The sequence below is a fragment of the Nerophis ophidion genome, linkage group LG19, assembly GCF_033978795.1.
Source record: "Nerophis ophidion isolate RoL-2023_Sa linkage group LG19, RoL_Noph_v1.0, whole genome shotgun sequence".
In the NCBI taxonomy this organism is placed as follows: domain Eukaryota; kingdom Metazoa; phylum Chordata; class Actinopteri; order Syngnathiformes; family Syngnathidae; genus Nerophis; species Nerophis ophidion.
In genome coordinates this window covers 6,605,381-6,632,003 of record NC_084629.1, presented here as the reverse complement: position 1 = coordinate 6,632,003, position 26,623 = coordinate 6,605,381, and the positions used below count along the sequence as shown (strand labels likewise).

General features: G+C 41.0%; 1 protein-coding gene across 1 annotated transcript in view; it reads left to right on the top strand.

The window, feature by feature from the left end:
• The window catches only part of LOC133537909 (glypican-6-like), a 314,682-nt gene that overhangs the window by 6,052 nt on the left and 282,007 nt on the right, over positions 1 to 26,623 (top strand). The gene's annotated exons all lie outside the window — the stretch shown is intronic.

Genomic DNA, 26,623 nt, shown 5'->3' with positions numbered 1-26,623 from the left:
AGCAACAACAACAAAAAAAAAACCCGTTTCACTGCAACATATTTCATACCACCGCACCGCAAAATGACTGTTATTATAAAGTTATAGTTTTCGGAAACCATGTTTGCACAGCAATTGCTGTAAGGAATGCATGTTTTAAAAGGGACTTACAGGATTTCTGTGTCTTAAAGCCTACTGAAACCCACTACTACCGACCACGCAGTCTGATAGTCTATATATCAATGATGAATATTAACATTGCAACACATGCCGATACGGCCTTTTTTAGCTTACTAAATTGCAATTTTAAATTTCCCGCGGAGTTTATGTTGAAAACGTCGTGGACATGTTCTTCCAGTACCGATCACGGCAAAAAGTCGTCTGCTTTAATCGCTTAAATTACACAGTATTCTGGACATCTGTGTTGCTGAATCTTTTTGCAATTTGTTCAATAATAATGGAGACGTCAAGAAGAAAGACGTTGGCGGAAAGCGGTGTATTGCGGCCCGGTGTTTCTTTGTTTACATCCCTAAAGGTGACGGTGAAGCTTTAATATGGAACAGAGCGGTCAAGGGAACTTGGTTCTCTACCACGTTTTCGGTGAGAAAATTGCGGTAATAAGTCGGCTCTTACCGTAGACATGAGCGGAGCTCGTGTCGTTCCTCCTGCGGCTGTCTAAGAGGCAGCTGCGACTCTCTTGCCTCCTCCGTGGCTTCCCTCAGAGACACTGGCGATCACCACACCCCTCCGACTTTCAGGTACAACTACATAAACTCACTAAACACTAGTAACACAATAAGCAGATAAGGGATTTTCCAGAATTATTCTAGTAAATGTGTCTAGTAGCTCTGAATCATTTTGTTTCTTCTAGTCCTTCACTCTCACTATCCTCATCCACGAATCTTTCATCCTCGCTCAAATTAATGGGGAAATCGTCGCTTTCTCGGTCCGAATCGCTCTCGCTGCTGGTGGCCATGAGTGTAAACATGTGAGTGTGTGAGGAGCTCCTCACCCGTGACGTCACGCGCACATCGTCTGCTACTTCCGGTACAGTCAAGCTTTTTTATTAGCGACAAAAGTTGAGAACTTTATCGTCGATGTTCTTTACTAAATCCTTTCAGCAAAAATATGGAAATATGCGAAATGATCAAGTATGACACATAGAATGGACCTGCTATCCCCGTTTAAATAAGAAAATCTCATTTCAGTAGGCCTTTAAAGAAGACAAATATGGAATAATGGCTTCCAATGTCCAATGAATATTTGATCATCTTGTGAAGCTTGTTTAGCTCCATGTGTTAAGCAGTCCTGTGGTGATGTTACCCCCCTAACGTCACTTTTGAGCTTCATGGCAAAGGCTGTGATACTTATGTACATGTTACCATGAATTGATTGACGTGGGACCCCTTGTGTTACCATTTAGTGGTCAATTGTACGGAATAGTGCTATAATGTGCAATCTACGAACAAAAGTTCAATCAATCAATCACATGATGAGTTTGAGTTATTTCAATCCGTCACGTCTTTGTGATCATGTCTGTTTAGTTATGTTCTGCTTTGGTTTTGACTCCATTAGTTCCTGTTTTTGCGCACCCTGGTTTGTTTTAGTTTCCATGACAACCATTAGTTTCACCTGGCTCATTAGTTTGGACTCGCCCACTCTGTCAACAATCTCAGCACTATTTAAGCCTGTAGTTGCCAGGCAGTCAGCACTCTTGATACCTGATTGCTCACTTCTTGCCATAGATTCGTGCTTTTCACATCGCAGTAAGTGTTTTTTTGTTTTTGTTGTCAATAGTTCTGCCATTGTGCGAGTTTTTGTTTTCTGAGCCAAGTTCTGAACCTCCGCTGTGAGCGCCTTTTGTTTGTTGCTTTTTTTGAGTTAAGATGAAAAGATGTCCGGTCCAGTCGATTTGCACCACGGGGAAAACAAACCACACCATAGTCCAAGTCCATGACACAAACATGCAAGCATACAACATGATACTAGGGCTGGGCGATACATCCATATACTCGATATATCGCGGGTTTGTCTCTGTGCGATATCGAAAATGACTATCGTGATATTCGAGTATACGTTCTCACGCAGTTGCTTTTAGCCGCTGGCATTACGCTACAGGCTCTTCTCTTTCTTGTGTCTCCTTCTCACGGACAGCAAGCGTACCTTCTTACACACGACACATACTGTACGTATACAAGAAGGTGCCAATCTGGTAGCAAATGAAGGAAGAATGAATTCCCTTGGCTTCAAGCGGGAAGATGTCGAACAGACAACCGTAATTTGTCAAGTGTAAGGCAAAAGCGTTGCTATAAAAAGTAGCATTACTGCTAATGTGTAGCTTCATTTGAATAGTCACCTGCTAGAGAATGAAGAGTGCTTACACTGCATGTCAACATCTCCGTTTGGTGCCACGCCAACAAAATGCCGAGGCAACCATTTCCACATCAACACCGTATGGAAAAAAATAGTCAACAACATAAGGAGATGACATCCGCAGGAACCTACCACATAGCGATTTGATTTCCTATTACGCAGATCATTTTTATTTGACAGTTATTGAAATATCTTGTGTGACATCATGCACAAAAGTGCATGTTTACCTTATCCCAATAGTAGTATTTTCACATAAAAGTTTGATTGTGAGGCGTTAATAAGCCACAAAATGCAACGGGTCCATCAGACCCACAAACGCTGGCTGGTTAACAACAATATGAAGGTTGCATGGAAAATTTCTCTGCCAGTTTCTGCATCCCACGGGGTATCTTCTTTTGTGTTTCTGCACCTGCGGTTCCCACACAAGGGTGCAACATTGTCAACGCTGTCTGCTCTCATTTTCTCGCACATTTGACCCTCTGATGTTCTGTGTACCTACACTCTGTCCTCCTCCTGTCTAGGCCTGCTGTGTGTGTGTGTGTGGTGTGTGTGTGTGTGTGTGTGTGTGTGTGTGTGTGTGTGTGTGTGTGTGTGTGTGTGTGTGTCCAGTGGACCCTGACATATTATAACTAATACAAATATGTTCTGGGGGTGTGTGGTCATTAAATATGTATTCTGATACATGTTCCTCACAGAAAATGAGCCAAAATCAGTGAGTTTCAGTTTGAAAAATTAATTAATTAATTGTATAATTTTCTTTTAATAAAAAATGAAAACGGGTCCCACAGACCCGAACACCACACAAGGGTTAACCCTAACATTGTGTTTGGCTAAAATAATGTGCCCTCGTCCCAATAACTCAAAGGAACATATCGTGGTAATTTTTTAAACACATGTCCTGCTAAATTCTTCATAGAACACTTAAATGTGAACGCGGGAATGCGGGATTCTTCTATTGTGTTTCTGCACCTGCGGTTCGCACACAAGCTTGCGACATTGTTTGTCGACACTATCTGCTCTCATTTTCTCGCACATTTGACCCTGTGATGTTCTGCGTACCTACACTCCGTCCTCTTCCTGTCTAGGCCTGCTGTGTGTGTGTGTGTGTGTGTCTTACACAAAACATCAATTTCCACACGGGCCCTGTAGACCAGGACATCTTATATGTAATAGAAATTGGAAGGGGGGGGTGTTATGGTGTGTGGTTATCAAATATGTATTCTGATATATGTTCTTCACAGAAAATGAGCCAAAGTAAGACAGTCTCAGTTTGAAAAATTAATTAATTGTATCATTTTTCTTTTAATAAACAATTAAAACGGGTCCCACAGACCCGAACACCACACAAGGGTTAAAAACATTGTGTATCGTGAAGGGTTGTAACGGTACGTGTATTTGTATTAAACCGTTTCGATACGGGGGTTTCGGTTCGGTACGGGGGTGCAACGAACGAGTTTCTAGGCTAAAGTCTTAACACGCTGCTTTGCTTCTTCTGCCTCTGTGTCAGCACCCAGCATTGTCCCACCCACCCAACTATCTGATTGGTTACATATATAGCGGTAACAGCCAATCAGCAGTGCGTATAAGAGCTGTAGCAGCCAATCAGCAGTGCGTATTCAGAGCGCATGTAGTAAATGCTTCAGCGTCGAGCAGAATGGTGTTTAGCAGGTGAGCATAAGGCAGCGTTCTCTCCCCAAATGATAATAAACAGCTCCCAGTCAACTACTACTAACATCACTATGAGCCCGTTGACCTTCTAGAAACTTAAACTGCAGCTCAGCTCGCTCGCTGTTCTGGCTTGAGGTGAAGGCTAATTAGCTTTTAGTGTAACGTTAGCTCATTTTGCGGTGTGTGTGTGTTTTATGGACAGAAAAGCTTTGAATGGCAGGGTCCCTGCTGTCACATGATCATAAAAATATAACATTTACATAATAAAAATCCACAACAGGCTTCCCAAATGCTGTGATAAATTAAGCATGATGAGTTCACTTGAAACTGTTTGTTGCACTTTTTATATGTAGAAGAAAAGGTTTGTCATTTTATTTAATCCGAGCAACAATTTGAGGCAGTTTAATGTTGATTAAAGTGGGGCGAATTATTATAGTGTTGCCAATGTTAAAAGGACAACGCTATTATTTACAAATTTGGTAAATAAATAACCAAAAATTTCGTATTTTGTTGTTTTCTTACTATACCAAAAATGAACCGAACCGTGATCTCTAACCCGAGGTACGTACCAAACCCAAATTTTTGTGTACCGTTACACCCATAGTATCGTGGTACTTTTCGTAAAACGTCCTGCTAAATTCATCATACAAACCCCGTTTCCATATGAGTTGGGAAATTGTGTTAGATGTAAATATAAACAGAATACAATGATTTGCAAATCCTTTTCAACCCATATTCAGTTGAATATGCTTCAAAGACAAAATATTTGATGTTCAAACTGATAAATATTTATTTTTTTGCAAATAATCATTAACTTTAGAATTTGACGCCAACAACACGTGACAAAGAAGTTGGGAAAGGTGGCAATTAATACTGATAAAGTTGAGGAATGCTCTTCAAACACTTATTTGGAACATCCCACAGGTGTGCAGGCTAATTGGGAACAGGTGGGTGCCATGATTGGGTATAAAAGCAGCTTCCATGAAATGCTACGTAATTCACAAACAAAGATGGGGCGAGGGTCACCGATTTGTAAGCAAATCGTCGAACAGTTTTAGAACAACATTTCTCAAGGAATTTCCAATTATATTTGGAAACTGTGGACGCGGTGTCCTCCGGAACAAAGAGGTAAATAACCATCCGGATTGTTATAGGCGCAAAGTTCAAAAGCCAGCATCTGTGATGGTATGGGGGTCTATTAGTGCCCAAGGCTTGGGTAAGTTACACGTCTGTGAAGGCACTATTAATGCTGACAGGTACATACAGGTTTGTTTTCATCCAAGCAACGTTATCATGGACGCCCCTGCTTATTTCAGCAAGACAATGCCAAGCCATGTGTTAGAACAGCGCGGTTTTGTAGTATAAGAGTGCGGGTACTTTCCTGGCCCGCCTGCAGTCCAGACATGTCTCCCATGGAAAATATGTGGCGCATTATGAAGCGTAAAATACGACAGCGGAGACCCCGGACTGTTGAACGACTGAAGCTCTACATAAAACAAGAATGGGAAAGAATTCCACTTTCAAAGCTTCAATAATTACTTTCCTCAGTTCCCAAACGTTTATTGAGTGTTTGTTAAAAGAAAAGGTGATGTAACACAGTGGTGAACATGCCCTTTCCCAACTACTTTGGCACGTGTTGCAGCCACGAAATTCAAAGTTAATTATTATTTGCAAAAAAAATATAAAGTTAATGCGTTTGAGCATCAAATATCTTGTCTTTGTAGTGCATTCAATTGAATATGGGTTGAAAAGGATTTGCAAATCATTGTATTCTGTTTATATTTACATCTAACAGAATTTCCCAACTCATATGGAAACGGGGTTTGTAGAACACTTGAACGTGAACGCAGGAATGCTCATAATTCAGATTATGTAGCATATCTGACCACTTTCCGATTGTTGCAATAGTTGGCACGACTAAATATAAAAAAGAAACAGCTGCTGACTTTGCAGTGGGGAGGGGGGGGACCTCGGTCACGCGTCCAAACGAACGCAGCTGCGTTGCCGGGGAATTCAACTCTCAGCGGTTAAGCGTAAGGTGAGTTTGCAGAAGTGATAGTTGCGTTGGGAAAAAAATGCTGGCAAGACGCACCGTAACCGAGCATTTCATCCTGCATCAGCACGAGTGTCTCACGAGGGAGGAATTTTTTTTTTTGGAAGCCAAGCCGGACCGACGAGGGTTGAGACATAACACGGGTTGTTTTTAAATGATGTTCGACATGGGACGTGTTGCTTGTACAGCATAACTGCTCTCTATGGACACGACATTGGGTACACCTGCATCCAAAATTTGGCCTTTGCAAAGTAATGAAGCTCTCTCACAACACCGCTGGTTGACTACAGCCATGTAAACATCAACAATGGCTACCCAGCCCCCACAATGCATTGAGATATTACGTGCTTTTTTCGAGCCTTATAAGTTCCTAATTTTTCCAACTGCATACAAACATTTTGAAGTCATAGGTTGTTTTTCTTTCTTTGATCAAATAGCTCGATAGATTTCAAACGAATCATGTTAAATTACACCCATCCATCCATTTTCTACCGCTTATTCCTTTTAGGGGTCGCGGGGGCGCTGGGGCCTATCTCAGCTACAATCGGGCGGAAGGCGTGGTACACCCTGGACAAGTCGCCACCTCATCGCAGGGCCAACAATGAATCAAAACTATTCCATAGCAACCCAAACAATGTGGGGTTTTTTTTAATACCAGGAAATATTTGGGATCGTTTCCTTCATAGTGTTGTCCCGATACCAATATTTTGGTACAGGTCCCAAAATTATTTCGATACTTTTCTGTATTTTTCTAAATTAAGGGGACCACAAAAAGTTGCATTATTGGCTTTATTTTAACAAAAAAATATTAGTGTACATTAAACATATGTTTATTATTGCAATTTAGCCCTCAAGTACAATAGTGAACGTACAAGACAACTTGTCTTTTATTATTAGTAAGTAAACATACAAAGTTTACTAATTTAGCTACTGACATATTCAGTAACTTATTGCGTCATTTTTCATTCTATTATTTTGTCAACATTATTAAGGACAAGTGGTAGAAAATGAATTATTAATCTACTTGTCCATTTGCTGTTAATATCTGCTTATTTTCTCTTTTAACATGTTCTATCTACACTTCTGTTCAAATGTAATATTGACTTCTGTTGTTTGATACTTTACATTAGTTTTGGATGACACCATAAATTTGGGTATCAATCCGATACCAAGTAGTTACAAGATCATACATTGGTCATATTTACAGTCCTCATGTGTCCAGGGACATATTTCCTAAGTGTAAAATCATAATATACAATTTTTAAAAACGAAAGAAGATGTTGTTGTTAGGGTTGCCAATGACAGTTTGTTTGTGTTTTAGTTTTTCCTCTGTGTGTTTAGTATTTCCTGGTTTTACTTCCTGTCAGAGCTCTTATTTTGTCTGTTTCCTGTTTTTTTCTCTGCGCGCTGTTTCTCCTCGGCTACGGCTGATTGGCCCCTGGGCACACCTGGTGTCAATCAGCCCGATCCTATTTGTACCTGCTTTTGTCCTCCAGTCAGGGCTGGATTATTGTCTTGTCGATGTCGCTCTTGTCGCTCCTGTCATGTCGTTCCGTGTCTTGTATTTGCAGCGTAGAGGTAAGCTATACCTGTTAGATGTTTGTAGCTTACTATTCTTTGTTCCCTGCTTCCAGTTTGTTTTGTACAACACGTGACGATTTCTATTTTCCTGCTCGCTACCCGCTAGCTTCCACGCTAGACCCTTTTTGTTTTTGCTAGCTTCCATGTTAAGCTCTTTTATTTTTCTAGCTCCCATGCTAGCTCCCTTAGTTTGTTATCCGCCTCGTGCGCGCTTTTGTTTGTACCCTTTGTTTGTTTTTTGTCTTAGTGTTTTAATTTAAATCATGTTTTCTCACTCCATGTCTGCCTCCTTCTCTGCATCTTGGGGTTCGTCTACAACAAACTCTGACAGTTGTGATGCCAAAAAATATCGACATGATCATAGATACGCTACTGTACTCGGTATCATTACACTGGATGTTAGGTTTGGATCCACCAATGGTTTTTGTTTACATTTTGACGGTGTTTATTGAAGCATTTTTAGCTATTCCTCGTCCTGCAGGTATGATGCTTGTAAGAAACGTACTTTATCTGTCGCCATGGAGGCGAGGATTAGTGATTGAGAAGTAGCGACAACACTGGGGCTGGACTAGCCATGTCTTATAGCACCTCTTCTTGAGGGCGTTTCAGTGTTATAATTTCACCTTTATCATTAGTTTTTAATCCATAAAGGCGTCCGTTCTTCCTTTTCTGTCTACACATTGTATCTGTTTGTAAGTACTCTGTTATTGTGCGCTGCCGAACATGCTCCTCTGTACGTAAACTAGCAATGACACAAAGTGGCGGCGGGGTCATGGCGTGGGTGGCGGATCGATACTTTTCAGAGGCGGTGTCAGGCTTGGAATAAGGACCGGACTCGGATGCAGAGATGAGGTTTTAATAAAGCTTTTATTTTGAAGAAAACTCTTAAACCTCCAGAGCCAGAGCAATACGCAATTAATGAATAACAAAAACTGTCAGCAGAAAAAGTTCCAAAAAGGGATAAACCGAAAATCACTCCTAAAAAGGAGGAAAATACTAACAAAAAAGACGAACTATAATTAGTCATCATCATCAATCTTTATTGCAGACCTTAATATCCATTAAACATATAAAAAACACAATACAAAACATTAAAAACAAAACATTAAAAAACAGAACAATAAAAAGAAACATAAAGCGCAAATGTCAGTTTCTAACATACAAACATGTGTGCCAATGGTTCCACAGTCCAGATGAGTATCTAACAGAACTGCAGCAAGGCTTCGTTAACACAGTGATTATGTCATTTTCAGACTCAGATCCCCTACACATAAAATTATACATAAGGTTGCGTAGCAATGCTGAGAAAGTGGGCATCCCAACACTAACAAACATCTTGCTTGCACTGGCGCTTCTTGGAATTCCCAGGAGAAGCCTCATACAATTATTATAAGCAACCTGAAGCTTCTGAAAGCTTTTCTGCTTATACTTTACCCACAGGGGGGCAGTATACAAAGGAGTGTAATAGGCTCTGAATAAGTTGATCTTTACATCATTCGTAGAATAATACAATTTCTTTCTCAGCATGTTGGCTTGGGCATACAGCATACGCCGCCGTCTGTATAGGTCATCATCATCACCCAATAGATCAGTAATGATGTGCCCCAGATACTTAGTTTTATGACACACCTGTCCCGACAGATAGAATTGTTCTACGTATCATGAAAACACTCTTCTTTGCGGTATATTTTACATCATATTTTAAACCATAATCTGTACATATATTCAGCAGCTGTTGAAAGCCAGCACTGCCAGGAGACAGGATGGCTAAATCATCGGCATACATCAGATGATTAAAGGGGAACATTATCACCAGACCTATGTAAGCGTCAATATATACCTTGATGGTGCAGAAAAAAGACCATATATTTTTTTTAACCGATTTCCGAACTCTAAAAGGGTGAATTTTGGCGGATTAAACGCCTTTCTGTTTACCGCTCTGGAGGGGATGACGTCAGAATGTGACGTCGCCGAGGTAATACAGCCGCCATTTTCATTTTCAACCCATTGTAAACATTGGGTCTCAGCTCTGTTATTTTCCTTTTTTTCGACTATTTTTTGGAACCTTGGAGACATCATGCCTCGTCGGTGTGTTGTCGGAGGGATTCAAGTTGCACCATTGGCCCGAAGATGCGAAAGTGTCTGCCGCCAGACCCCCATTGAATGTACCAAAGTGTCTCCACATTTTACCGGCGATGACAGACATGGCACAAAGATGTATGGATAACCTGCAGATGCATTTGCAGTGATAAAGTCAACGACATCACAAAGGTGAGTTTTGTTGATGTTGACATATGTGCTAATCAGACATATTTGGTCGTGGCGTGACTGCGAGCTAATCGATGCTAACATGCTATGCTAATCGACGCTAACATGCTATTTACCGGCGGTGCTAAAGCAGACATGGCACGGAGATGTATGGATAACCTGCAGATGCATTTGTAACAATAAAGTCTCAGAAATCACAAAGGTGAGTTTTGTTGATGTTGAATGCCAGCTAATCGATGCTAACATGCTACGCTAATCGATGCTAACATGCTATTTACCGGCGGTGCTAAAGCAGACATGGCACAGAGATGTATGGATAACCTGCAGATGCACTATATTACGTTTCCTTCCACCCACAATTAATGCAAAAAAAAACACTTACCAATCGACGGATTTCAGTTGCTCCAGTGTCACAAGATGCGAAAGTCCTGATCGTTTGGTCCGCACATTTTACCGGCGATGCTAACGCAGCTATTCGGCCATGCTATGGCTATGAATAGCGTCAATAGCTATTCGCTCAAAAGCTTCAGTTTCTTCTTCAATACTTTCATACTCCAACCATCCGTTTCAATACATGCGTAATCTGTTGAATCGCTTAAACCGCTGAAATCCGTGTCTGAATCCGAGCTAATGTCGCTATATCTTGCTGTGGTATTCACCATTGTTTGTTTACATTGGCAGCACTGTATGACGTCACAGGGAAATGGATAGTGGCATCGCAAATAGCGAAAATCAAGCACTTTAAAGCTTTTTTTAGGGATATTCGGAGACCGGTAAAATTTTGAAAAAAACTTCAAAAAATACAACATGCCACTGGGAACTGATTTTTATTGTTTTTAACCCTTTTGAAATTGTGATAATGTTCCCCTTTAACCACAGTATTACCAAGTACACATCCTGTTTTACAGATATTGAGCTGGACAGATAGGTCGTTCATATACAGATTGAAGAGGGCAGCGGAGATAATTCCCCCCTGGCGTACCCCGTTCCCAACCTTAAATGTTGCTGAGCTTTTATCGCCCCATTGATCTGCATGCTCTGATTAGCACAGCAATATGACAAAATTCTGATACTATCAGGCACGCCCCTCTCTTTGAGTTTTAAAAACAGTTTCTGATGGTTGACTCTATGAAAGGCTTTCATCGCGTCAATATAGCCAACTAAAACTGTGGAGTTCTTATCTTTTATACATGTCAATCACTTCTTTCAGTGCATAGATACAAAGGTCAGTACCATGCTTAGTTTTAAAAACCAAACCGATTGTCAGCAGTGGTAAGAAAAGCATAGTGTCGTATCTGCTATGAAAGATTAACATGAAACGCTCCAACAGGAGGAAGAACAAAAATGGCTATAAATATTTCTACTCTAATGAAGATAAACAAAAAAATCACTCAAAAAACTTTGAGGAAGAAAAGGTATTTAGAAAAAATCAAAACTCACCACTTTGAACAAGGCTAGATTAAAGGGGAACATTATCACAATTTCAAAAGGGTTAAAAACAATAAAAATCAGTTCCCAGAGGCTTGTTGTATTTTTGGAAGTTTTTTCAAAATTTTACCGGTTCCCCGAATAGCCCTAAAAAAAGCTTTAAAGTGCTTGATTTTCGTTATTTGCGATGCGACCGTCCATTTCCCTGTGACGTCATACAGTGCTGCCAATGTAAACAAACAATGGCGAATACCACAGCAAGATATAGCGACATTAGCTCGGATTTCAGCGGTTTAAGCGATTCAACAGATTACGCATGTATTGAAACGGATGGTTGGAGTATGAAAGTATTGAAGAAGAAACTGAAGCTATTGAGCGAATAGCTATTGACGCTATTCATAGCCATAGCATGGCCGAATAGCTGCGTTAGCATCGCCGGTAAAATGTGCGGACCAAACGATCAGGACTTTCCCATCTTGTGACACTGGAGCAACTTAAATCCATTGATTGGTAAGTGTTTTTTTCGCATTAAATGTGGGTGGAAGGAAACGTAATATAGTTGCAAATGCATCTGCGGGTTATCCATACATCTCTGTGCCATGTCTACTTTAGCACCGCCGGTAAATAGCATGTTAGCGTCGATTAGCGTAGCATGTTAGCATCGATTAACTGGCAGTCACGCCGCGACTAAATATGTCTTATTAGCTGGCAGTCAACATCAACAAAACTCACCTTTGTGATTTCTGTGACTTTATCGTTACAAATGCATCTGCAGGTTATCCATACATCTCTGTGCCATGTCTGCTTTAGCACCGCCGGTAAATAGCATGTTAGCGTCGATTAGCGTAGCATGTTAGCATCGATTAACTGGCAGTCACGCCGCGACTAAATATGTCTTATTAGCAAATAAGTCAACATCAACAAAACTCACCTTTGTGATTTCGTTTAATTTATCGTTGCAAATGCATCTGCAGGATATCCATACATTTCTGTGCCATGTCTGTCATCGCCGGTAAAATGTTGAGCCACTTTGGTACATTTAATGGGGGTCTGGCGGGAGACACTTTCGCATCTTCGGGCCAGTGGTGCAACTTGAATCCCTCCCTGTTAGTGTTGTTACACCCTCCGACAACACACCGACGAGGCATGATGTCTCCAAGGTTCCAAAAAATTGTCGAAAAAACGGAAAATAACAGAACTGAGACACGGTGTTTGTAATGTGTTGAAAATGAAAATGGCGGCTGTGTTACTTCGGCGACGTCACATTCTGACGTCATCACCACATGAGTGATAAACAGAAAGGCGTTTAATTCGCCAAAATTCACCCATTTAGAGTTCGGAAATCGGTTAAAAAAATAGATGGTCTTTTTTTCTGCACCATCAAGGTATATATTGACGCTTACATAGGTCTGCTGATAATGTTCCCCTTTAACAAAGGTCGCTCTCAGGAGGAGAAAAAGTAAAATTCAAAATAACAGCATGGGATTCTTTGTTCCAAGGCAGTAGACGTGGGAAGAGGCAAGGCAAGGCATGAACATGGACTAGGACGCTAGACTGACACGAAAGCTCGAGACAATCTGGCACAGAACAAGGGGAGGCATGAGCTTAAATAGAACATGAGGGTAATGGGAAACGGGGGGAAACGATCAAGGGTCAGGGATGACGTCAGACTGGTGACACTAGAGCAGGGGTCGGGAACCTTTTTGGCTGAAAGAGCCATACTAGCCAAATATTTTTAAAAGTATTTTTGTGAGAGCCATATAATATTTCTTTTTAAGACTGAATACAACTAAATGCGTGCATTTTTAAGTAAGACCAACATTTATAATAAGTCTCATATTCATTTTAATAACATCGTTATTCTGAAGCTAACCAACTAAAAATAAAACACTTCTTACCATTAATGCGACTTCTTGAACAGGTGCGGTGGAAACCGGATGGATGGATTAAAATGCATGAGAATGTTTTATATTTTGAACGTTATTTTTGACACTGTGATTGCCAGCAGAAATATTCATTATTTACCATGTTAAGCAATGTCAGCTAAGATTTATCTGAGAGCCAGATGTAGTCATCAAAAGAGCCACATCTGGCTCTAGAGCCGTAGGTTCCCTACCCCTGCACTAGAGGAAGGGCCCGTGATCTGAAACAAGAGGAATTGCTTTTCAAAATAAAACATGTAAACCACAAGACAGAAAAACCAAGACGGACGGTGTGACAGGCGGTATAGTACCAACTATGATTCATTAGTATCTCGGTACTATACTATACCGTACAACCCTAACCTAATGTTAAGACTTATCAGTGTATGACATGCAGTTGAGTTATGAAGGTTTATCAGAAAAGAACACAGTGTTGTGCAATAATCAACATCTAAAAACTATTGAGCTAAGAATGCCACATTTCGGCCGTTGATGAATCCAAACAGCTCAAATCAACGTTTTCCTCCTTTTGCCGTACGTAAACATAGAAGAAAGTATGCATGGTCTCAGCTGGGACGTGACTTCAGGCTGCCAGGAAGTCAGGCTGCATACTTGATGAAAAGCCCACCTGTTCGCTGATGCTTTGAATAACTAACCGACTCGCGCCTCTCCGATGCGCGTCCCCGACATCACAACCAATCTCGGGCGGAGTGAGTGAACATTTTTATCTCTCATCCACCGATGATGTCCTCCCGCATATACGTCGTTTGATCAGAGTCCATAAGAGTGCGATGCGTTATGGGCGCCTCAGCAAATTAACGCGGGATGGTCGTTGTCCTTGAGGCGTGCAACCTGCCTGCTTCTCACCCGCACGAGCTCGACTCAACCTAAAGTGGAAGCCAATTTTGAAGCATCCTTAAAGCGATGACAGTGCATTCTTGTGAACTGCTGCCAGAATCCTGGGTTTTTGAAGACTAGACTTAATATTCCAGCACCTGTAGATCCATCTAATCAGCCCCGTTGGAGTCTGATCTAAACTCGTTTAGGTCATGAAGATTCTAGCGGGAACTCTTATTCAATCCTTTTTCGATTACGCATGCACCTACTGGTACCCCGGCACCTCCAAAACCCTCAAATCTAGACTCCGAACATCCCAGAACAAGCTAGTCAGACCTCCCCCCCAGATCACACCTCACTCCTACCTACTTCTCCAAAGTGGGCTGGCTCAGGGGTGGAGGACTGAGTAAAACAACTTGCACTGAGCCTGGTCTATAAAATTCGCCACACCTCCCTGATACCGAAGTACATGTCAAACTACTTCCAGAACGTAAATGACTGCCATAACCACAACACTAGGGGGAGCTCCACAAACCACATTAAACCCAGGTTTCGATCAAAGAAAAGGTCTTAACTCATTCTCCTTCTATACCACATCAATGTGGAATGCAATCCCAACAGGTGTAATAGAAAGTGCATCTCCATCCTCCTTCAAAACCGCAATAAAAGAACACTTCCAGGCAACTACAACCTCAGACTTACACCCTCCCGCCACCACATCCACCCTCCCAGGATTGTAAATAATCAAATGTATATACTATCTGAACTCACTATGTTCACTGCTCGTTGTACATATCCTACTAAGTAAGACCTACTTCAATGTCCAATGATACTGGGTTTCACTATGTAAAGCACTTGGAGTCAGTGGAGAAAAGCGCTATATAAATATAATTCGCTTCACTTATCTTCGTTGAGCTACTTGAAGTCCGTAGCGGGCTGGGAGACAGAAACTGCCGCTGCGAGGCAACTTGCAGTGGAAGATAAGTTGTGTGCCTTTGCACACATAGAACAGTACAACTTGACCACAATCGATAATAACTATAGCAACGGCCTCTAAGCATAAGAGTTGTGTGATAACTTATACATACTTATTCTAACAAGTCTACACGTATCTCTTATGTGTGACTGCCATCTACTGGTCACACTTATCATTTCACCATGTACCAAATAAAATAGCTTCGAGGTCGGTAAGCACGGCAAAAATTATTCCGTACATTAGTCGCATGAGGAAAGGATTTTAAGTGCGCCTTTTAGTCCGAATAATACGCTACATGCTTTGTTGGCATTGAACATTTCCCGACTCTGAGTGCTGCTTGAGTACTTCTTTCCCCATCAAGTGTTTAAACTATCTAGATTGCAGCTGGACTTGATGTCACGAGCCACATTATTATTTCACCGTTTAATTTTGACATTAAAAGCGTTACTAAAACGACCTTCTCATATCTCCGTAATATCGCTAAGATTCGCTCCATTTTGTCCACTAACGACGCTGAGATCATTATCCATGCGTTTGTTACGCCTCGTCTCGATTACTGTAACGTATTATTTTCGGGTCTCCCCATGTCTAGCATTAAAAGATTACAGTTGGTACAAAATGCGGCTGCTAGACTTTTGACAAGAACAAGAAAGTTTGATCATTTTACGCCCGTACTGGCTTCCTGTGCAATTAAGATGTGACTTTAAGGTTTTACTACTTACGTATAAAATACTACACGGTCTAGCTCCATCCTATCTTGCCGATTGTATTGTACCATATGTCCCGGCAAGAAATCTGCATTCAAAAGACTCCGACTTATTAGTGATTCCTAAAGCCCAAAAAAAGTCTGCGGGCTATAGAGCGTTTTCCGTCCGGGCTCTAGAGCGTTTTCCGTCCGGGCTCCAGTACTCTGGAATGCCCTCCCGGTAACAGTTCGAGATGCTACCTCAGTAGAAGCATTTAAGTCTCACCTTAAAACTCATTTGTATACTCTAGCCTTTTAAATAGACCTCCTTTTTAGACCAGTTGATCTGCCGCTTCTTTTCTTTTTCTCCTCTGTCCCCCCCCCTCCCTTGTGGAGGGGGTCCGGTCCGATGACCATGGATGAAGTACTGGCTGTCCAGAGTCGGGACCCAGGATGGACCGCCCGCCTGTGTATCGGTTGGGGACATCTCTACGATGCTGATCCGACTCCGCTTGGGATGGTTTCCTGTGGACGGGACTCTCGCTGCTGTCTTGGATCCGCTTTGAACTGAACTCTCGCGGCTGTGTTGGAGCCACTATGGATTGAACTTTTACAGTATCATGTTAGACCCGCTCGACATCCATTGCTTTCAGTCCTCTAGAGGGGGCGGGGGGTTGCCCACATTTGAGGTCCTCTCCAAGGTTCTCATAGTCATCATTGTCACCGGCGTCCCACTGGGTGTGAGTTCTCCTTGCCCTTATGTGGGTTCTTCCGAGGATGTCGTCGTAGTGGTTTGTACAGTCCTTTGAGACATTTGTGATTTAGGGCTATATAAATAAACATTGATTGATTGATTTTAGGTGAATCGATACCAGTACTACAGTGCCTATAAAACTGCCAAATTCGGTACCCATCCCTACAGTTCTTCTTCTTCTTGTTTTTGTTCCAACCTTCATTGTTGTGTTGCACTGCTCCAGGTGCGATTACTTATTTCTTTTTGCAAAAAAAAAGACTTTATTCGATTGCACCTGCAAAGACGTCGTCGCTTAGCGTAGGGAAGGTATTCTGTGTTTGACTGATCATTGATGTTTTTTTAGGAACTGTGGCGGTTTTGGTCCTTGGGAATTTTCTTCGTCGCAAACACATTCAAAGTTGATAACAAGATTTAAAGCTCAACCACGCCTCCCAGCATGATTGCGCTACGAAAAGAAACCAAAACACGTTTAATCGTGTTCGGGCTGGGTGTTGTAGGGTCAGGATGAGTCAGGGTTAACAGGCTAACAACTTCACGGGAGTTGACGTTTTTTTAAAGTGTGTGAGCAAGGCAACAACTGCAGACGCATGCTGAGAGAAGTACTCAGATTGTCTATTTTCTAAACCAGCGGCGTCCTAAGTGCTGCCTGGCGTCCAAATTGGGCCCCGCTGCTGATTCTGAAAACCCTATTACTAACAAAAACACATTAAATAAAGTGGGATAAAGGAGCAAACATGTAATATAATAAAAAAAAAACCAATGTAAAATATTGATGCTAATAACACAAAGCTGACATGCAGGATGTTTTAAAATATCTATACATTATATTTATGAAAACTATCAAAATGGCCCCTTGACCTTTTCATTTTAGTGTTTGTGGTCACGGAGTGGAAAAAGTTTGGACACCCCTGTTAGTTTAAGCCAAAAATACAAACAATAAATCTGTCTGGAGCCGCAAAAAATGAAAAGCCGTATACAAGTCTTTATAATGACGGCAACACGTGACGTAAATGTCTACAAATGTCAAGAAGAGTAACTTGTGGTGTTCCACAAGGCTCGGTATTGGGCCCTAAGTTATTTATACTCTACCTAAATGATATTTGTTCAGTATCTAATAAATTGAAATGTATTATGTTTGCAGATGATACAAATGTATATTGTTCAGGGGCGGCATAGCTCGGTTGGTAGAGTGGCCGTGCCAGCAACTTGAGGGTTGCAGGTTCGATTCCCGCTTGTGCCATCCTAGTCACTGCCGTTGTGTCCTTGGGCAAGACACTTTACCCACCTGCTCCCAGTGCCACCCACACTGCTTTAAATGTAACTTAGATATTGGGTTTCACTATGTAAAAGCGCTTTGAGTCACTTGAGAAAAGCGCTATATAAATATAATTCACTTCACTTCACTTCAGGAGAAGACTTGAAGGAAGTGTTGAGGACAATAAGGGTTGAGTTAATTCAGCTAAAAAAATGGTTTGATATTAATAAGTTATCATTAAATGATAAGAAAAATAAATTTATGGTGTTTAGTGGTGCAAGGACAAATTGTGAAGCTAAATTAAAATTAAATCAAGTGGAAATTGATAGAGTATATGAAACTCAATTCTTGGGAATAATAATTGATCATGAACTGTGTTGGAAACCCTTCCATCCATCCATTTTCTACCGCTTATTCCCTTTTGGGGTCGCGGGGGGCGCTGGCGCCTATCTCAGCTACAGTCGGGCGGAAGGCGGGGTACACCCTGGACAAGTCGCCACCTCATCGCAGTGTGTTGGAAACCGCATATTGAATATATGTAAGACACATGTTGAATAAGAAATGCCTGCATATGTTGTATTATTCTTTTATTTTTCCTTATTTTCCTTATTTCCTTATTTTATTTTTCCTTATTTAACGTATTGTGTTGAAATTTGGGGAAATGTTTATAAAACAAACACGGACCCAATAATAAAACTTCAAAAAAGGGTCATTAGAATAATACACAAAGCCTGCTACTATGAACATACCAATCCCTTATTTATGAGTTCAAATGTATTAAAATTTTCAGACATTGTGTTTTTAAAAACAATGGAATTTATGTTTCGAGTAAAAAACAACAGCCTTTCAGCTTGTATTCTCAGGCTATTTCATTTAAGAGGAGAAAACTATAATTTACGGGGGATATCGATTTTTGAAATAGGTAAAGCGAGAACAAATATAAAATACAAATGTATTACAGTTTTAGGAGTTAAATAGTGGAACAAGCTCAGTGATGAGCTGAAGACATGCACTTCTTTGGTAAGGTTTAAGAAAACATTGAAAGGTGAAATAATTGAAAATTATAAAATATAGTTACAATTACTTTCATCCCATTGATTTTTGATTTATTATTTTTTTTTATGTTGATGTTCCAGGCAATCTAATTTTCTGTGAAGGTATAGGATAGGCAAATATAAGCTTTGGCTTCAGCCTATTCCTTTTTTAGTCATTCTTTTTCTTTTCTTTCGTGCGTAAATGTGCATTATTGTATACATATAACATGTACTGTAAAACTGATCACATGAGTAAATCAAAGGCTCCTCAGAATGTGAGAGAACTCCTGGAAATTACTGGGTTTTAATGGCCTAAGGTATAGATGTGTGTGTCCAAGTTAAGGCTGTCTTCTTTTAATAGATTTATTACAATCATTGGCAAGCTCGGTATTGTTTGCTGTGGTCTGGAACAACATGGCACACAAACAACTAGCACAAATGCAGCCAACATTACATACAGATAATGTGTCATGAGACATGCAAAACTAAATTATATACAAAGACGATCAAAGTAAAGAATATTAAATGAGCTCTAATATAGCTACACATGAGGCATAATGATGCAATATGTACATACAGTTAGCCGAAATAGCATAATAGCATGGATTAGCTTGCAGTCATGCACTGACCAAATATGCCTGATTAGCACTCCACACAAGTCAATAACATCAACAAAGCGCACCTTTGTGCATTCACGCACAGTATAAAACTTTTGGTGGACAAAATGAGACAAAGAAGAAGTGGAAGATTTTACATGTAAACAAACTGGAGCGTCACAGTCAACTATAGTGAGTTCAAGAATCGCCGAAATGAGCAGACAAAACAATGTTCACCAAATACAAACCCCGTTTCCATATGAGTTGGGAAATTGTGTTAGATGTAAATATAAACGGAATACAATGATTTGCAAATCCTTTTCAACACATATTCAGTTGAATGCATTACAAAGACGAGCTATTTGATGTTCAAACTCATAAACTTTATTTTTTTTTGCAAAGAATAATTAACTTAGAATTTCATGGCTGCAAAACGTGCCAACGTAGTTGGGAAAGGGCATGTTCACCACTGTGTTATATCACCTTTTCTTTTAACAACACTCAATAAAGGTTTGGGAACTGAGGAAACTAATTGTTGAAGCTTTGAAAGTGGAATTCTTTCCCATTCTTCTTTTATGTAGAGCTTCAGTCGTTCAACAGTCAGGGGTCACCGCTGTCGTATTTTACGCTTCATAATGCGCCACACATTTTCGATTAGAGACATGTCAGGACTGCAGGCGGGTCAGGAAAGTACCCGTACTCTTTTTTAACGAAGCCACGCTGTTGTAACATGTGCTGAATTTGGCTTGGCATTGTCCTGCTGAAATAAGCAGGAGCGTCCATGAAAAAGACGCCGCTTAAATGGCAGCATATGTTGTTCCAAAACCTGTATGTACCTTTCAGCATTAATGGTGCCTTCACAGATGTGTAAGTTACCCATGCCTTAGGCACTAATGCACCCCCATACCATCACAGATGCTGGCTTTTGAACTTTGCGTCGATAACAGTCTGGATGGTTCGCTTCCCCTTTGGTCCGGATGACACAATGTCGAGTATTTCCAAAAACAATTTGAAATGTGGACTTGTCAGACCACAGAACACTTTTCCACTTTGCATCAGTCCATCTTAGAGGATCTCAGAGCTCAGAGAAGCCGGCGACGTTTCTGGATGTTGTTGATAAATGGCTTTCGCTTTGCATAGTATAGCTTTAACTTGCACTTACAGATGTAGCGACGAACTGTATTTAGTGACAGTGGTTTTCTGAAGTGTTCCTGAGCCCATGTGGTGATATCCTTTAGAGATTAATGTTGGTTTTTGATACAGTGCCGTCTGATGGATGGAAGGTCACGGTCATTCAATGTTGGTTTCCGGCCATGCCGCTTATGTAGAGTGATTTCTCCGGATTTTCGGCACCTTTTGATGATATTATGGACCGTAGATGTTGAAATCTCAAAATTTCTTGCAATTGCACTTTGAGAAACATTGTTCTTAAACTGTTTGACTATTTGCTCACGCAGTTGTGGACAAAGGGGTGTACTTCGCCCCATCCTTTCTTGTGAAAGACTGAGCATTTTTCGGGAAGCTGTTTTTATACCCAATCATGGCACCCACCTGTTCCCAATTAGCTTGCACACCTGTGGGATGTTTCAAATAAGTGTTCGATGAGCATTCCTCAACTTTATCAGTGCTTACCGCCACCTTTCCCAACTTCTTTGTCACATGTTGCTGGCATCAAATTCTAAAGTTAATGATTATTTGCCCCAAAAAAAAAATGTTTATCAGTTTGAACATCAAATATGTTGTCTTTGTAGCATATTCAACTGAATATGGGTTGAAAATGATTTTCAAATCATTGTATTCCGTTTGTATTTACATCAAACACAATTTCCCAACTCATATGGAAACGGGGTTTTCTATCCCTTTTTCACCAGAAAGCCACATGCGTCTCGAGACCCCCGGCTTAAGCTGAGATAGCATCTTGAGATAAGAATCCAGAGACCGCTTTAGGGTAGGATGCTCTGTTTACTCTCAGGCTGGACTGAAACACAAGCGCTGATATCACGTGATCCTTGGCCGCTTGCATAAGGTCGACAAATGAGCTCCGCTGGAGTGTGTAATGTGCCCATGGTCTCCAGCATCATGAAACGGGGTGGCGAGGATCAGAAAGGCTAACTGGGAGTATCCGCCTAGGGAAGAGGAGGTGATTTGGGATTGGCCTGTATTACATTGTGATGTATGACCGCACACCTGTGACCTTCCCTGTCCGTCACACTCACTGAGATGGATCCGGGGGGGGAGCTGTCACCTTGATGCTTTACGACCACGTTTTTCGGATTCGGTGCTACGGTTCTCGTCCAATCACAAATCGACGGACTTTTCAGAGTCAGCAGTCGGCGCTTATATACGGCGGCATTCAGGGCCGGATCCTCACGTAGACCTGCTACGTGGTTGTTTAGGGTCTCAACCCCCATACAGTGGGGCAAAAAAGTATTTAGTCAGCCAGCGATTGTGCAAGTTGTCCCACTTAAAATGATGACAGAGGTCTGTCATTTTCATCATAGGTACACTTCAACTGTGAGAGACAGAATGGGAAAAAAACATCCAGGAATTCACATTGTAGGGATTTTAATTTGTAAATTATGGTGGAAAATAAGTATTTGGTCAACCATTCAAAGCTCTCACTGATGGAAGGAGGTTTTGGCTCAAAATCTCACGATTCATTCTTTCCTTAGCACGGATCAATCGTCCTTTCCCTTTAGCAGAAAAACAGCCCCAAAGCATGATGTTTCCACCCCCATGCTTCACAGTAGGAATGGTGTTCTTGGGATGCAACTCAGTATTCTTCTTCCTGGAATAGAATAGAATGAACTTTGTCATCATATTTGCATATAACGAGATTAAAGACTCCAACTTAAGGTGCGGTAGTGGGAACAAATATGGGGTGAAATAAATGACATAAGAGGTAATAAAGGAAAAACTAACAATTGAAATAAACAGACTACTATCCAATAAAAATAATAAGCAATTCTGTACAATATACAAAACACTACAGAAGTACAAAATACAAATACTGTACAATATACAGAGCAAGACAGGAGTACCGAAGTAATAAATAACAATCAGTGACGGACGTATTGCACTCGAAGTGTATTAGGGCATTATATTTTATAGGGGTGAATTATTATTATTATAAGTTAGAGTTCAACACGGTGACAGCTTTGGGAAAGAAGCTGTCTCCGAGCCTGTTCCTGCAAACACGACGAGTAGAGTTTATACCAAAAAGTTCTGTTTTGGTTTCATCTGACCACATGACATTCTCCCAATCCTCTGCTGTATCATCCATGTATCCATTTTGGTATAAACTCAACTTGTCGTGTTTGGAGGAAGAAGAATACTGAGTTGCATCCCAAGAACACCATACCTACTGTGAAGCATGGGGGTGGAAACATCATGCTTTGGGGCTGTTTTTCTGCCAAGGGGACAGGACGATTGATCCGTGTTAAAGGGGAACATTATCACAATTTCAAAAGGGTTAAAAACAATAAAAATCAGTTCCCAGTGGCATGTTGTATTTTTTGAAGTTTTTTTCAAAATTTTACCGGTCTCCGAATATCCCTAAAAAAAGCTTTAAAGTGCTTGATTTTCGCTATTTGCGATGCCACTATCCATTTCCCTGTCACGTCATACAGTGCCGCCAATGTAAACAAACAATGGCGAATACCACAGCAAGATATAGCGACATTAGCTCGGATTCAGACTCGGATTTCAGCGGCTTAAGCGATTCAACAGATTACGCATGTATTGAAACGGATGGTTGGAGTATGAAAGTATTGAAGAAGAAACTGAAGCTATTGAGCGAATAGCTATTGACGCTATTCATAGCCATAGCATGGCCGAATAGCTGCGTTAGCATCGCCGGTAAAATGTGCGGACCAAACGATCAGGACTTTGGCATCTTGTGACACTGGAGCAACTTAAATCCGTCGATTGGTAAGTGTTTTTTTCGCATTAAATGTGGGTGGAAGGAAACGTAATATAGTTGCAAATGCATCTGCAGGTTATCCATACATCTCTGTGCCATGTCTGCTTTAGCACCGCCGGTAAATAGCATGTTAGCGTCGATTAGCGTAGCATGTTAGCATCGATTAGCTGGCAGTCAACATCAACAAAACTCATCTTTGTGATTTCTGTGACTTTATCGTTACAAATGCATCTGCAGGTTATCCATACATCTCTGTGCCATGTCTGCTTTAGCACCGCCGGTAAATAGCATGTTAGCGTCGATTAGCGTAGCATGTTAGCATCGATTAACTGGCAGTCACGCCGCGACTAAATATGTCTTATTAGCAAATAAGTCAACATCAACAAAACTCACCTTTGTGATTTCGTTTAATTTATCGTTTCAAATGCATCTGCAGGTTATCCATACATCTCTGTGCCATGTCTGTCATCGCCGGTAAAATGTGGAGCCACTTTGGTACATTTAATGGGGGTATGGCGGGAGACACTTTCGCATCTTGGGGCCAGTGGTGCAACTTGAATCCCTCCCTGTTAGTGTTGTTACACCCTCCGACAACACACCGTCGAGGCATGATGTCTCCAAGGTTCCAAAAAATTGTCGAAAAAACGGAAAATAACAGAGCTGAGACCCGGTGTTTGTAATGTGTTGAAAATGAAAATGGCGGCTGTATTACCTCGGCGACGTCACATTCTGACGTCATCGCCTCCAGGGCTATAAACAGAAAGGCGTTTAATTCGCCAAAATTCACCCATTTAGAGTTCGGAAATCGGTTAAAAAAATAGATGGTCTTTTTTCTGCACCATCAAGGTATATATTGACGCTTACATAAGTCTGGTGATAATGTTCCCCTTTAAGGAAAGAATGAATGAGGCCATGTATCGTGAGATTTTGAGCCAAAACCTTCTTCCATCAGTCAGAGCTTTGAATGGTTGACCAAATACTTATTTTCCACCATAATTTACAAAGAAATTCTTTAAAATTCCTACAATGTGAATTCCTGGATTTTTTTTTTTCACATTCTGTCTCTCACAGATGAAGTGTACCTATTATGAAAATTACAGACCTCCGTCATCATTTTAAGTGGGAGAACTTGCACAATCGGTGGCTGACTAAATACTTTTTTTGCCACTACTGTAATTATGGCGACCCAGTCATTTGGTGCTCTGCAGGTGTTGGCTGGTTCTGCTTTTATAGGCTGAATTACCTGGTGGTTAGAATTATACTTTCTTGTAAAAAAGACCATTACTAGGAAATGGATATCCCAGGAGAGGCCAACTTTGAAGTCAGGCTGGGCGATATATCGATATACCGTATTTTTCGGAGTATAAGTCGCTCCGGAGTATAAATCGCACCTTACGAAAATGCATAATAAAGAAGGAAAAAAAACATATATACATCGGACTGGAGTGTAAATTGCATTTTTTGGGGAAATGTATTTGATAAAACCCAACACCAAGAATAGACATTTGAAAGGCAATTTAAAATAAATAAAGAATAGTGAACAACAGGCTGAATAAGTGTACTTTATATGAGGCATAAATAACCAACTGAGAAGGTGCCTGCTATGTTAACCTAACATATTATGGTAAGAGTCATTCAAATAACTATAACATATAGAACATGCTATATGTTTACCAAACAATCTGTCACTCCTAATCGATGAATCCGATGAAATCTTCTTCCTCGATGTCGCTTCTAAACAACTCTGCCAACTCCAAAGGTATGCGCCACTTCCTCTGGTCGTTTTCTGCTGCATATTTCACTACGGTATAGCTCGGTTGGTAGAGCGGCCGTGTCAGCAACTTGAGGGTTGCAGGTTCGATTCCCGCTTCCGCCAATCTAGTCACTGCCGTTGTGTCCTTGGGCAAGACACTTTACCCACCTGCTCCCAGTGCCACCCACACTGGTTTTAAATGTAACTTAGATATTGGGTTTCACTATGTAAAGCGCTTTTAGTCACTAGAGAAAATGCGCTATATAAATATCTTGACTTCACTTCACTTGTAATCTGCAGTAGATGATTTCCTTTTCGGTGTCCTTTTTGTTCAGCCCTTCTCAGTTTTTATAAGTTACCGCCAACGATGAAATTTTCCGTTTTAATAGCTACGGCAGTAGCATATAGCAGTTAGTATTCCATTACCCACAATGCACTTCTGCCATGACCCTCCCCCGCCGAATTATTTTTTGGTTGACGTGTGTGTGACGATTGCTGACATTTTCTTGGTCTCTTCCGTGAACGAGATAGATATTATTATTTGATATTGTGTAATCTGCAGCACATGATTTCCTTCGGTGCCAGTTTTGTTCAGCCCTTCTCAGTTTTTATAAGTTACCGCCAACGATGAAATTATGTATTTTAATAACTACTCAGGAGATTTTACAATCACACATTTTCCAATAATATTTCATAACTCTGCGGCACAGCTCGGTTGGTAGAGTGACCGTGCCAGCAACTTGAGGGTTGCAGGTTCGATTCCCGCTTGTGCCATCCTAGTTACTGCCGTTGTGTCCTTGGGCGAGACACTTTGCCCACCTGCTCCCAGTGCCACCCACACTGGTTTAAATGTAACTTAGATATTGGGTGTCACTATGTAAAGCGCTTTGAGTCACTCGAGAAAAGCGCTATATAAATATAATTCACTTCACTTCACTTCACTTATATATTAATATTTATTTATTTATGACACACATTTAAAGCATGCAAACTTTCAGAAACAGCTACAAGCCATACAGGTCACGCTGAGGGGTGGCCGTATAAATAACTTTAACACTGTTACAAATATGCGCCACACTGTGAACCCACACCAAACAAGAACAACAAACACATTTCGGGAGAACATCCGCACCGTAACGCAACATAAACACAACAGAACAAATATCCCTTGCAGCACTAACTCTTCCAGGACTCTTCCCCTGAAACGGCGCCCCCCTCCTTAACCCCGCCCACTTAGACCTCTTCATGCTCTCTCAGGAAGAGCATGTCCCAAATTCCAAGCTGCTGTTTTGAGTAGGGGTGGGCAAATTAATGCGTTAATTACGAGTTAACTCATCAATCTATTAACGCCGACAATTATTTTATCGCGCATTTGCGTATGTTGTTTACATGCTTTTATTTTGTTAACGCCTTTTCTTAAAGAGATGGCGGCGCCCGGACTTGCTTCGGCGTGGAGGGGCTCTTGGTAAAGATGGAACATTTTGGCAAGAATACCGGACAATTCTGCAAATTTCCTGGCTGGCTTACAGCGTGGTCACT